Raw genomic sequence first — 15,315 nt, 5'->3', positions numbered from 1 at the left:
ATATATCCGGGAAACAGAATAGATCAGAAGAATTATCACATCTAGAATGTATTTTTAAATATTTCAACTGACAAAAAAATTATTACATTCAGAAAACACACAATATAACCAAATAGAGAGCAAAAATAAAACACTCAAACTGAGATTCACGATATAAAGACAGTGAAAATTATAGGAAGGCATTGTTGTATCAACACAGGTAAGGATGTGACAAAGAATATGAGGATATGAGTAAGAATATGAGTAAGGTTTTATCCAATCAAAAATATGAATAACATGAATGTAGATAGATAGATAATCATATAGATAGATAAATAGATAGATAATTTAGCAGCCACTGACCTCTTCTCAAAGGGGTATATGGGCTTGTCAATCATTTAAAATATTGAAATGATTAATGATTATATTCTAGATATTCTATGTAGATTCTATATTGCAGTAGATTTTATGTAGGATATTATCATTTAAATCAATATCCTCATACAAATCAATAAAACTTCTATTAATTCCACACATTCACATTTTACATTTTCTTAATGTATTTATTGAGCTTTTCTCCTAAAAACTAACTTATTTATTCCTTTTTTCAACGATTTTGCTCTTTAAATTAATCACATGACTAGTTTCATATGATGATAATATTATATCATACGTCAAAAAAAATTACCATCGCTAAAATCTCATATCCTACATATTATATCTGGTAGCAGATATGCTATAAATTCTAATGTCAATTTTCAAACTGCTACAAGATGTAATACCTCAAATAAGATACTATTCCCTAGGGTATACCCGGAATTATTAGAAAGTGATTAGAAAACTGATTATTTGCTACACGATATTTGAAGCTCAAATCTGTATCGCATTCCTTTACTATAATGATATTCACTTTCTACTGTCAGCATTGTTCGAATGGGGAGTATTCATGTTATTCGAAGGGGATGCTGACTGTTCCACAGAATCACACAATAAACGTATATCAGATATCATCCACCTCCCCTTGCTATTAGTAACTAATAGCTGTTGTGAAATGCAATAGGCACACCACCAGAGTCTATTAAAACTCTACCCACTCAATTTCGATGTTTGAAGAACGTGGAGGTTGAATGGTGGGTGTTACTTTCCATAAATGCAAATTAAGACGATAATTGAATGTGAAATTGGACGATGAGAAGAATATATCTACTCAAGAAGTTTGATTAAGTACCTGTGAACCTGTGTCACTTTCTTGAGAGTTCTGTTCAAACTATAATTCTCAATTCTTAGGATATCGAGGATTCTCAATCAATCCTTAGAATACTCGTGAACTCTCAAGAATCATTCATACAAAATTTTCAACAACGAATTATCACGGCGTTTGGTAATTTGAAACTCTGAAATGTTGACTCAATTTATTTGTTTTCTCTGAATAATTCTGCATGACGGTGAATTCCATTAATGGGATCCAACAGTTAACACTACACATCATTATCTTATTTTGATTGTGTTGAATGTTTTCTGATTTTGGTTTATTAGGAGAATAATATTGCAACATTTCGAAGCTTCTCAATAAAATATACCATTACATTTAGAAAAACTCAAAAATTCTCAATGGTTCCGGAAGATTGATGCGGAATATAAAACAGTAAAACATCACCAAAGCACAGTACCGTATAGCCTGGAAGGTGGATATTCATTTATCAAGATGATGATGTTATACAATTTTTTGTTAGCATTTCAGGAAAATTGAAATAATATTAATCATTGATTATCAAGCCTACTTACCATGAAATGATTGAGGTTGTCATAACTCACCTGAAAATAGAATAATATGATTATTGAAACGGAACAACAACAAATGTACTTCGTAATCTTTAAAGCTGATTCAGTTACAGTAACTACACGTTTCTAACAGCAGTATAAGTTATGTAACTGATTTAAACAATAATTTACGCTCTAATATAATTCTTCAATAGCCTTATATCAACCCTGTTCATCAGATAATTGATAATCATTTCATTTGGTCATAGTTTTACTGATTTCGAAAATAGTATTGGGTAGTTAGGAGCTCAGGACTCACAAAGTGTCATTCTACATTTGAAAACTGACTTGAGAAAAAACAGCCAATGTCTCATGAACACTTATCCAGGACAACTTTCGAATTAATTGCAAATTTCAAACAATAGATTTGTTCTTGTAGATTCGTCATTTTTTCAATACATTTTCGGCTGGTCATTAGGAATTTTTTTTTTTTTTTTTTTAAGATTACGTCCTAAAGACTCCAGTCATGGAGTATAAGACAAGTCATGTTATTACATAATAATTCTAACACTAAGTAGTTCAACCTAGTTTAGGTTTGAAAGGAATTCTTGTACACTATAAAAAGCTCTATCAACTAAATATTTTTTAATTTGTTTTTTGAAAATCTTCAAATCATCATTACTTTTCAAGATTTGAGGTAGCTTGTTATAAAATTTCCTACCAATATAATCTGGTTTTTGTTCAAATAACCTACTATTGTGACCCATTATATGATAATCTGCTCTGTTTCGCGTATTATACTCATGAACATCTGAATTCTGGATCACACCACTCGTTTTCACATGCATTACAACTTCATATACATACAAAGATGGCACAGTTAATAGACCAAGCTTTTTAAATAAAGGCCTACAAGAGTCTAACCTATTCACTTTCTCTATACATCTGAGTGCCTTCTTTTGAATCTTAAACACCCTGTCCATATTTTGTTGAGATGAATTACCCCATACTAAAATAGCATACCTAATATGAGATAGTATAAGTCCATGGTAAGCAGTTAACAGTAGTTTTTTATCATTCAGCCTAGCAAGCTGCCGCAGGACAAATACCCCAGATGATATCTTATTACATATCCTCTCAATGTAAGGATGCCATGTTAATTTCCTGTCCAATAAAATTCCCAAGAATGCTACTTTCTCTTCTTGGTCTAATTCATTTTCCTCTACAAACACATTTATTTCTCTATCCTCTACTGAATTATATTTACTTTTGAATTGTAGGAATTGACATTTCTTACTATTTATTGTTAATTGCCTTTGCTTCAAGAATTGGACAATTGACTGTACTCCAGTAAAAGCATTTATTTCTAGACTATCTAATAAATAATTGTTAAAGATAAGCGATGTGTCATCAGCAAACAACAGAGCTCTGTGATCTTTTAACTCTTTTGGTAATTGGTTCACATACAACAGAAACAGTAAGGGACCCAGAATTGAGCCTTGAGGTACTCCAGCCTGGACCTCCAGTTTTTGAGATTTAATTTTTACTATTTCATTCCCATCCACCTTGGTAAGCTCAACACACTGGTTTCTACCTATGAGATATGATTCAAACCATTTTAGTTCTATACCATTCACACCTACAGTTTTTAGTATTTCCAATAATATTCTATGGTTCACACAATCAAAAGCTTTGGATAAATCAAGAAATATTGCGGCTGCCTTCTCACCTGAATCTATTATATCTATTAGTCTTTCAACAAGGGATACTATTGCAGTCTTAGTAGATTTCCCTTTCTGGAACCCATGCTGTTCATCACATATGAAATTAATTTCTTCCAGGTGCATCAATAGCCTATTTAAAACTACTCTTTCAAAAATTTTACTTATTACATTTAGAATACTAATGGGTCTATAATTTTCAACTCTTTCAGAATCACCGCTCTTGAAAATTGGCAAAATTTTTCCTTGTTTCAGATCATCAGGGAAAATACCCTGCTCTAGTGAAGTATTAAGGAGATGCAATAAAGGGTCCAGTAATTCATTTTCACATTCTTTTAAAATTTTGCTTGAGACCCCATCCAATCCTACTGTTTTTTTGTTATTCAAATTTTTTATTATTCTTGACAACTCATCTCTTGATAATGGATGAAATTTAAATACCTTTTCAATTGGCTCAGCATTTAATGTAGTTGTATTATAGTATTAGTGTTCAGTGACTTTTGGAGATTATATGCAACCTGTTGATAATACTTATTGAAAAAGTTACAAATGTCTATACTATCATCCATATAATTTCCATGTTCATCGATTATCCTAGGGACATTAGTAACTGTATCTTTTTGAGCTGCTCTCCTATTTCTATTAATTACCTCCCAAACAGCAGAGTTAAAATTGGTACTAGTTGTTAATATTTCAGCTGTTTTCTTACACTTAGCTTTCCTCACTTCTTTTGCATAGTTTTTCTTTAGACATTTGTATTTGACTTCACTCGGAACATCCCTCACTAATTTAAATTCCTCATAAGCTTCCCTAACAATATTTCTTTGAGTAAGAATATCTTCAGTTATCCATTCATCTACTTTGTTCAATTTACTTTTTACTTTGACTTTTTTTATTGGACAGCATACACTAATGTGAAATCTTAGAGTATCAATGAATTGCTTATATTTGTAATTTAGGTTACAACTGTTATAAACACTACTCCAATTTTCTTGAAGCAGTTCCTGCTTCAAACAATTTATATTTCCTAGCTCATATTGCTGAATTTCTTTCACAAAAGTTTTTTTTCTGCTTGGATTCTGGCCCTGCAACTTAACATCTAAAATTTGATAGTTATGATCTGATAGATCTGAGCTACCTAACCTGACATTACAACCTTCTATATTTGTGAGGATATTATCAATAATTGTCTGTGAAGTTCGAGTTACTCTTGTATATTCGTGGACCTTAATTTCTAAATTATTCATATTAATAATATCTCTAATATCCTCTGTCATTTTATCCTGCCTGGCAAAATCGGTATTGAAATCTCCTACTACTATAACATTTGTGAAACGAGCGGTTGTAATTTCCAAAAGTGTATGGAGCAGCTCACAAAATTTTTGCCAGTCTCCATTTGGTGACCTATAGATACCTAACACTGCTACCTCAAATCGATCATCAATTTTTAACCTTAGTCCCGTCACCTCTAAATCCATCTCAACAGAAAATCTCTTGAAAAATCCAGTTCATAAGTTTGGGTATGTTTAGCATTGCTAGTGAATATACATACACCACCACTTCTATGAGCTATTCTACAAAATTCTGATCTCAGTGAATAGCCTGGAATCCTAACTTGATTTATTTCCTTTATTTTTAAGCCATGCTCTGTGAAAATAACAATGTCAGGATCCTCCTGTTTAAGAAATACTTCTAATCTGTCAATTTTGTTGCGAAGATACTGAATATTTTGATGATAAATACTAAAAACCTTACCATCTTGTGCTACTCTATCTCTAGCATTTGTAGCTATTTCCCTTTCCCTGTTTTGAGCCAATTTACTAAAAAATCGTTATTTGTTTTTTTGACTGTTTTTAAACCAGAGGATTGCAAACGGCTTTCAATCAGCTCTGCCAATCTATTACAAAAGATTACTTTGCCAGATCGATTTAGATGCAACCCATGATTAGTGAAGTTATGTCTTTTCAGCCTTTCATTTAGAAAACAAATCCCCAGTTGTTTAGAATTCTTATTTTTTAGGCTGTTGATTGTATTATGGATTGATTTGTTTGTCGAATTGATTGCTTCATTTAATTCTGGCCTATCAAACCTATTAGGAATAGTACTTATTATTAAGTTTGTTTTTTTGCTGAGTGGCACAATTTCCTTGATTTTTTCTGTTACTTGAGGAAGATGATTCAAGTTAGGTTCATTTATATTATTTGAGCCACCCAGTACAATTAGATAGTCATTTTCATCAAAGTCTTTAGTTTGTTCCCTAGCTGACTCTACAACTGCATTAATTGATGCACTTGGCTTGAAAAAACATTGGACATCAAATTTATTTTTTAATCTTTTATCAAGGAGATCACTGCAATCACGTCCATGACTGGACGTCAGTAGCAGAACTCTCCCTTTCCTATCTTTATTTCCCTCAGCTATATTTTTGGTTGCTGTCTTCAAAACCTCACTGTACGTTTTATTTCGACCATTTTCAGAGCATTTCCCATCATTTAGGTTAGATTCTATTTTTTTGCATTTGGACGGAGGTTCTATCATACATTTAGTATTATCAAATTTAGATTTTAGTTTCTTTATTTCCTCCGACATTAGACTACATTGATATTTGAGGTTCAACTCATTGATTATCAACTTATAGATGTTACTATTTAAGGGTGCATACACAAAGAAAGCTGGTTGCCGGCGCCGGAAAACCAGCAGCTTGCTCCTCGAGCTTATAAGCGCGGTAGAAGCTTGAAGCCGTACATAAAGAAAGCTGGTTTCTTTGTGTACGCACCCTTTCTTTATGTACGGCTTCAAGCTTCTACCGCACTTATAAGCTCGAGGAGCAAGCTGCTGGTTTTCCGGCGCCGGCAACCAGCTTTCTTTGTGTATGCACCCTTACTTATCTATAAAGGTGCGTACAGATTTACGCGCCGCGAACATGAGCAATTCACTTTTAATCAGCTGATGCCAAGCTTTTTATATTTGTATCTTACCGTTTCTGTAAAAATACAGATATAGTCAGCTGATTAGAAGTGAATTGCTCATGTTCGCGGCGCGTATATCTGTACGCACCTTCAAATCGATGGAAACCATCCAAAATCCGAAAACCAAAATTAATGTTGATACTGTAGTCCAAATGAATCCAAATTCATTCCTAGAGTGAATTATTGTTGGGAGTGCAGTGAGTTGAGATTATTTGGACGTCAATATTGATGATGATAATTGCAAGGTTTTGTTAACCATTGATCTATCCTGAAGTTTTGGATAGTTTTTACTCAGTTCCAGCATGGAGTAACACAATAATGAATAGAATATTCTTTTCCTCGTTGGCTCCAGTGAGGAATTTTTTGTGCAATGTTAAAAAATTGAGGATCATCCAAGTGTTTTTATTCTGAAAAGTATCATCAATAACTGTAAAAGTTTCTAGAGGGTGATAATATTATGTTCCCAAAGGTAATGAAGTCCCTTGAAGAATCATATAGAAACAAATCCTCCATTCATCCAAGGTTTCCTTGTTGAAAAACAGTCAGGATCTCTTGTTCAAGGGCAGAGAAGCAGAAGGTTTCATTTATTTGACGTATAAATGTCCGAAGCAGGTTGATCAAATATTGTCTGCACAAACACACGTGGTCCTTGTGAATGTTTCATTCCGTGTAGCTAGATAAATAGAGTGAACAACCACTGTGATACACAACCGGACGCGGCAAATTCAAACGCTGAACATATTTTACTACTACGGAAGTGCAGTACAAAACATGAGGTTCTTCATTGTTCACAGACAATCAAAAAAATGTTTATTTATCAAAGGCAGAAAAACAATAGGAATGCGAAAACTCGTTATTATTTTTTTGTTGAAGTGCTGATTCTACAAGAGATGAAAGAGATAGAAATAAGAAATGAAAGAAAGAGATAGATCGTTGAAGTACATACAATTGGAATTTTTCAAAAATCGGCTCCATTCAACCTACAAACAGTTGAATATAAATATTATATTGTCTTCTTACATCTCCAATTGTGACTATCCATTTATTGTATGGCCATTCTGAACTGAATTTTAGCTCAAATACAAACATACCTTTTTTATAACTACAGAATTTTTTTGTTTGTATAATGGTTATGAGAGAACAAAAACTGAACAAGTTATACAAATATTGAGAATAGAAAAATACAACTCAATACAAATTCAAATATTCAATATTGAGTATAGGATTACATTCTATACTCAGTGAACATGAGTGCTAAATATATGGAGTGAACGCTGATGTCATGCAATACAATTCTAAACACTGATGGAGCAGTATAAAGCTGGACTCATACATATTGCGACAGGTGAAGTGAAATAATTATCATATCCATAGTTTTTAATGGGACTTTTCATACTTGCTAGGCCGTGCTGAGTGGTAAGTCATGGAGATTATTTTCACCATGGCGATCACTTTCTCTGACACTGATATGTGGGTATACAGCAGCAAGCTGTACTTTACAGTGCAAATGTGAATATAAAATTGAATTTATATTGTATAACACCGCACATTGAATAAATTAAGTTATTTCAAGCTATACAATAAGTTATTTTAGTGATGATTGAGTGGGGTATTCCTGATTGATTTGTTAACTTGAGCCATCTAAATTTAAAATTTATAGTTTCCATGTTTATTTTGGACTAAAATTGTATAGAAACTGTACACGTGAAATTCTTACCCTATTTCGGACTGTGTCATCATCTATAAATTTGGAAGAAACATAGCACAAGGGCTACCTTATTATTTTATCTACCAATGTTATAATATGTAACATCAGTTTTATTCGTATCGTAAATAAATGAATAAAAACTATGTAGATCTATAATTCATGACCTCTACTCTTATTCGCTCAGCCGGTCTGAATTAGAATAATTTCATTACAACTAATGAAAAGAATATAATTATTCACTGTAGCCTACCTGTACTTTTTCTGCTTAATCACGGATGAGGACACTCATATGAAGGAATACTGATTTACAACAGCAATAAACAGCTCCTACTTCAAAGTATATGATCAGACGGAGAAGTATAGAACTGATCAAAGTATAATGATAATTCTCTTTTTTACTTTATTGAGTAGATTAAAATTATAAACTACTTATGAAGTGTTGAAATTCGTAGAAATATATGTTTTTAGTTTTTGAAAATATAAAAAAATGGTTTTCCAATTGGAAATAATGTATTCTACTATGTATAGTAATGTAATATGGGGAGTATTGAGAGGTTTGAATTATAGTTTCTCTGCACCTTTCTTTCAGGTTGTTGAACGGATTAAAATTGAACTGAATTTCCCCAACATGTTGTAATTTTGAAACAAGTAATTGAATAAATAACCGGATTGGTTACAGTGAAGATTATGATTCGATGTAAAAGAATTTTAAACATGACCGATAATTCTATGTTCGATTGCAACCGATATATTAATATCAGTAGCATTTCTAAAAAAATCTTTTATTTTACATTCCTGGCTCGTGATAAGTTACTTAGTTGCTGAAACAGGTGTTGTTAATAGTGAAGATTTTGGCATTTGCATGAACGAATCCATCCAAATCTCCCAACCGTGGATTCAAATAATTTAAACAGGTTAAAAATTGAGTGGAGATTTCATAGGCAATTATCATATTTCTCTCCTGTTACAAAATGAGGTGCTAATAAAAGTCCCCCTGGCCTCCCACCGTCACGAATGATGTCAGGTGTGGGGTAATGTTATAGATACCTCCACCGGTTACAGTACAAAAACTGCTCCCCTGAAAAAGTATGAATTTTCGGTTTTGCCCTTTCAACATAACACTGACGATATGTGAGGAACCTGCTTTACAACGGCAATACACAACTCCTACTTCAGAGTGTATATGATCAAATGAAGAAGTATGGAACAGATATTTTTCAATCCATTATCATATTTCGATGATGAGATAAGATTGAGACGATCTATAATTACGTGTTAATATATTGTGACCTCTATGATGATTGACAACTTCTAAAACGAGATCTTTTGTGTTTTGTCCCATAGGGTCGCTTTTCTTTGAAGAAAATGAGAGGAGCAAAATAAGAGACTGTAGAGCGCAGGTTTCCAAATGACTGACTTGAAGCTTCTTTGTTTCAGAGACGAAGATTATGTTTGATTGTTGCTAAAAGCGGGCTGCCAACTGTCTCCAATCTGTCAGTGTTCCTTATGGATATCTCCAACGCTACCCATCTAACCAATGCAGTCAGTTCTAAGTTGATCTCACTATGAGAGTGATTAATGGAGGCCGGACATTTCTGGGAAACGCGCATCAATGAACTCCTGAGACAAAAGGAGGTTAAGAGAAAATGGAGAGGATAGAGTGGAAACAAGGAGAAGAATAATGATAAAGGAAGTGTGCTGTTGGAGCCGAGGGACAAGAGAGATTATATAGGAGGGTTGGTAAGAAAAGGATGCGGTAAAAGAGGAATAATATGAAAAAAAAGAAGTTGAAGGGGGATACGAGGGAGAGATAAATAGGGAATGGAGGAGTGAAGAAGGAGGTGGAGAAAGAGTTGAAAAAGGAGGAGAAAGAAGATGAGGAAGAGGAGGAGGAAGGGAAAGAAGAGTAGGAGGAAGGGAAAGAAGATAAAGGAAGTGTGCTGTTGGAGCCGAGGGACAAGAGAGATTATATAGGAGGGTTGGTAAGAAAAGGATGCGGTAAAAGAGGAATAATATGAAAAAAAAGAAGTTGAAGGAGGATACGAGTGAGAGATAAATAGGGAATGGAGGAGTGAAGAAGGAGGTGGAGAAAGAGTTGAAAAAGGAGGAGAAAGAAGATGAGGAGAGGAGGAGGAAGGGAAAGAAGAGGAGGAGGAAGGGAAAGAAGAAGAGGTGGAAGGGAAAGAAGAGGAGGAGGAGGAGGAGATAGATGAGGCTCTAGAGGAGGAAGAAGGATTAGAGTAGCGAGTGTGAGGTGATGAGCGAGAAATGGAGAAGAAAAAGAAGAAGAAGAAGAAGAAGAACGAGGAGGAAATATATGAATAAGTGTAGGAACAAATGGGGGAAGGAGAGGTGGATGAAGGGACTAAGAAAGGTTTATAAGGAGAAGTGGAAGTGGGGAAATGTGCAGGAGAAGGACAACAGAAAAAAAGAAGGAGAAAAAGAGAAACAGTAAAGGACGGAAATAAAGAAAAAATGAGGGAGATGACAAGTTGTTCAGGAATTTGAGAGGTAGAGAATAGAAGGAGAAGGATAAAATGGAGGAAAAGGGTGATCGGTAATGGCGGAGGAAGAATGGGAGGAGATAAGAGAGATAAGAGTTTGTATCAGAAGGGATGGAGTGAAATAGATGGAGAACGTGAAGAAAAGGAGATTTTAGCTCCCATTCTTTGATACGAGCATCATGTCTACTCAATGTCGATCTATAGTGCATGCTAGCATATGTAGTTGCTACATTCATGTCGATCTATAGTACATGATACATAGCAGATTGATCTATGTACTTGTTACAAGGTAATGAATTGAACTCATCTCAAGTTTAATAGTCAAACACTTTCAGAGCCGGTTTAGGGGCAGAGGCAATTCAGCAGCTGCCTAGGGGCCCGCACCATGAGATTCAAATCTTGCAATAATATACAGTCGAACCTCTATATAACGAAGTCGATTATCCCGAGAAAAAATTCGCTGCCGAGAGGTATTCGTTATTGAGAGGCTCTGTCAAGAAAACTGCCACGATCCTATGGACGATCTTATAATATCGTATCACGGCGGTAAATAAATGAATATGGTACATGAAACATTTATCATCGCGAACGTAGGTAGGGTACCTATTAGGCCAATATTAATTATGGAAATTTGAAAGTTCATGCTGTCGATAAAAAACATGTTTTTGAATATTTGTAGAACGTAATAAGTAAGTAAACCCACCAATTTATTCCCAGAAAGCTTGATTTGTACTATTGGTAGAGTTTAATCAAAGTACATAATTATTCTGTAGCAATATTTTTCAACTTTTTACACTACTATTAGATGGAACGCAAAATACGGTTATTTAGTCAATATCTTCACTATAATAACTCGAATTTCCTATTTTTTGTTTTATATTTGAAAAGTGAGTAATATCGGTAGAGCCGGGCCCGATTACCTGTAGATAGTTGCAGGTCCAGTCCTCGTAACCGACTGCCAAGAGGCATACATTTTTCAGTCCAATTTTACTTGTCATGAATTTTCACCGTCGTTGACACTTTTAATCTTTAAACAATGGATGCTCTCGTATTGTGGAAATTAATATCAAATAATCGGCTACATTACAGGTTTATTGGATAAAAATGTAATGATAAAATAATCCTCAATTCATTTAGTTTGATTATACATAACTACTCGTATTTTTACTATTTAGGAATAAAACTATTGATATTATAATCAAAGAAAGTGAGCGGTCAATGGTAAACAATACTAGTCGTGACCACATTGTTTTGCTACTATCACTGTGGACAAATATACTTTTGCCTCCGCCTACATCTCCTGATTGGTCAATAGTGAGGAAAATACCCGACTTGTAATTAACGCTAATAGTTCTTTTTCAAATACGTTCTTCAAAATTTAAATATTAATCTCTATCTTTCCCTCCTCAAACATTCAAGACGTTTGAACATTAATTTAACACAATGTTTCTTAATAGTCTCACGTGAAATTCACTTTATCAATTTTTATTCTACAGACACCGTGCTTCATCATAAAGCATCCAAACATTTTTAGCTGTTGAAAAGTTTTTCTGAGTAGACTATGCATTGGAAAGCGTGAACTAGTAAAGCATTCATCTCAAAAGACAATTCATTTCGCAATTTCTACTTCACTTGCACTTTCACTTTTACAAACACATCGATTCTTGGACGTACGATTTTCCGCCGTCCTTATGAGTTCTACCAGATTAAACGGAACTTGTCAAACATCATCTGTTCAATCTAATAGGATTTATAAGGACGGCAAAAAAATCGTACGTCCAAAAATCGATAACTGACTCAAGAAATGAGGAGTGGGAATTGTGAAATCGTGACATGTTATATGGTAAAAAGACAGTTGAAAAATAGAGTTTGTAGAAAAGGGAGGAAGATACACAGAGGTGAAAGATTGAAAGGTGGAAGGAGGACATCTAGCAAAAAAGTCAGGGAGACGAGAATTGGAGAGAACTAAAACGGCAAATGAAGTGAAGTTGAGGTTGCATTTTTCTCTCGAACGGCAAAAGCTCAAACTGGACACACTTTCATCCCTAATGCACTCTGCCAAAAAAGTTTCGCTAATTGTCAGGGGAATGGGGAAAAAAGGGAGAAAAAGACTCTCAACAATTCCCAATCTGAAGCTGGGATGTCCTTCACTGTTACAGTTTCAGCTGATTTATTGCAATCAGAGAAATCTCATCCGGGAAATCTCTTTGGTACCATTAAATTTGTGGTGACGTCATCACATGCATCAAACAACATTAACACTGTGGCTTTTAGAGTAGTACTGAAGTTGAAGCCGCTGAAGTTATACATTCATCAACTATTGAATAGGAAATAACATCACTACTTCCATCAAAAACTTATGATGATGCTCTGAGGAATTGAAGTATCCTTCAATAATAATTGAAGTATTGTATAGTAATAAAAAGAGATTGAAAATTTAAATTTGTGTTTTCGTTATGGAAAAGTACGACAACATCACTCACAACACAACTGTAAGGTTTGAAGTATCCTTTTTTGAGATAATGCGTTTCACTCTCTGCTTCATGAATTAGTTTATCGTCTACTTCCAAAACAAAATACATCACTTTTTTCAAAAATTTTAAAAGGTCATCATGCTATTACCATAGAGAAAAGATAGCAGAAGGAGATATCCCATGGTAAAGGTCATTTATGTTCCAAGTTTCAAGTCGACTATTGATTATCGTAAGCCAATTAATTCCGATTTCTATCGATTATTATTACTCTTTTAACCGGGTGAGAGTAAAAGTGATAGCTTCAAGAAAAAACTACTAGGACTATCAGGTTGAGTTAACAGTGAAATTCGCAACATTAACGCCCTATACATGTGAACATCTACTTATGCTATATTCTCTCTATGATATTTACAGAAAATTCGACATAAGTTAAATATGTAAAATTGTAGAGATTCACTTTCCATTACAGAACTTCTTCGAAGATTTTCAGTGTAAACAATTAACACTTTGATATTAATCAATTAAAAAAATTGTTTTTTCAAATAACCAATTGTTGGGGATGAGGAAATTAAAGAGTGCTGTTATTTCGTGATGTTACCCCACCTCATCCTGCTTTAACCACTCATCGGCAAGAAGACAGCTTCCCTCTCAACCCCTCAACTCCCTCTCCCTCAAAGCTCAGATGCTGTTCAAACTTCGTGTATTTCGCATTTCTCATAATACGTTCACCCGTGATTCCCCAGAGTGGACCCAGCATCCATATTATCAAGTTTATTGTCTGTTCAAGCTTAGCCCATCCCCAAAAAACTCATTTTGAAAGACTCCTTTGTAATCATTGAATAATTTTCAATTTCCTGCCTGCAATCCCAATCATTGGTTATGCAAATTTATGATACGATGATTTTTAGCTCAGCTTGAATTCTGGGGAACTTGAACGAATGTCCACGAGGGCCGAGGGTTGCAAATTTCCAATTACTAGAACACGTGAGCCAAGGCTTGATTGAATTAATCACAGTCCTACTCTTAATTGGAGAATTCGACGGAATGACAATTTATTGAACTCCAATGGATAGAATACATGAATTATGGCAGTGTTAGTGAGTTAATCAAATTGTGATGGTGAATTGATTAAGTTTTATTAATGTGAAAGTACTGGTACTGACCAAAGTAACCCAGAAAGTCTCGAAGACGTTCCTTGTTTCACTTATTATTTATTCATTTGCTCATTGTATTTTATCTTTACAAATGCATGAACAAATTATTAACAATAAACGAGATAAACAGACAACATGTTGTTCACGGAATATTTAGAGCATTTTAATATATTTCTTAGAACGTTGAAAGTTTTAAGCAACTCATAACTTTATATGATATTATTCATTACTGCATTAAGCAGAAATTGAGGAAAATCATAATTCCAGGAAAACCAACATAGAAATGCACGTTATCACAAAAAACGATTATTGAGAATGTTCTTTATACCGTTTCAATTTCTTTTTAATCTCAGGATTATAATGGAATGTTGATGGAACAGTCAGTGAATCAATCAAGGAGTACGAAAGATAATATTAGAATAAATTAGATATCTGAATTAGAATTGAATAAGATATTTGAATTAAATTAGAATTGATGATGATAGAACAGTAAGATGACAGACTATGAAAAATGTTGATAGAAAAGTCAATGAATCAATCAAGGAGTACGAAAGATAATATTAGAATAAATTAGATGAAAATATTAGATAAAGAGAGCATGAGTAATAATAATGAACTTAAAACTCTACCATAATAAAAAGAGCTGTAGCCTGATAATCATTTTAATGATTTGTTCTTCGTATCTGAATAAATAGATCCGTTCAAGCTTATTCGGGAGCCTAGTTTGGGAGTTTTTGATACATGATAAATAACTATGACGGGAGTGGGATGATTCCTAGAGAGTAACTTGAAAATGCATTCATGACATCAAAGTCATCCATCCTCGCAGGAGATGGTGAGAAACTGTAATCTGAATTTCTTAGAACTCATGATTTTTTATTTCAGGAAGTTTTCATTCACCAAGAAGAAACAGTAAAAGATCGTTGTTGACTTATAAAATATTGTAATGAACACTCATCTCCTCCATAGCAATTAAGGAGTTAACTTAATCTATCAAAGATAATCTTTATTTTATTGAAAGGTGACAGTCATTGATTTTCTTGTG

At 33.8% G+C, this 15,315-nt stretch overlaps 1 protein-coding gene across 1 annotated transcript in view; it reads right to left on the bottom strand.

Moving 5' to 3' along the window:
• The window catches only part of LOC111055871 (dynein heavy chain 1, axonemal), a 357,355-nt gene that overhangs the window by 291,766 nt on the left and 50,274 nt on the right, over nt 1-15,315 (bottom strand). The window lies entirely within an intron of this gene.

This window comes from Nilaparvata lugens, chromosome 12 (genome assembly GCF_014356525.2).
Source record: "Nilaparvata lugens isolate BPH chromosome 12, ASM1435652v1, whole genome shotgun sequence".
In the NCBI taxonomy this organism is placed as follows: domain Eukaryota; kingdom Metazoa; phylum Arthropoda; class Insecta; order Hemiptera; family Delphacidae; genus Nilaparvata; species Nilaparvata lugens.
Note: the sequence above shows the minus strand (reverse complement) of the source record. Positions and strands in the feature narration are given on the sequence as shown.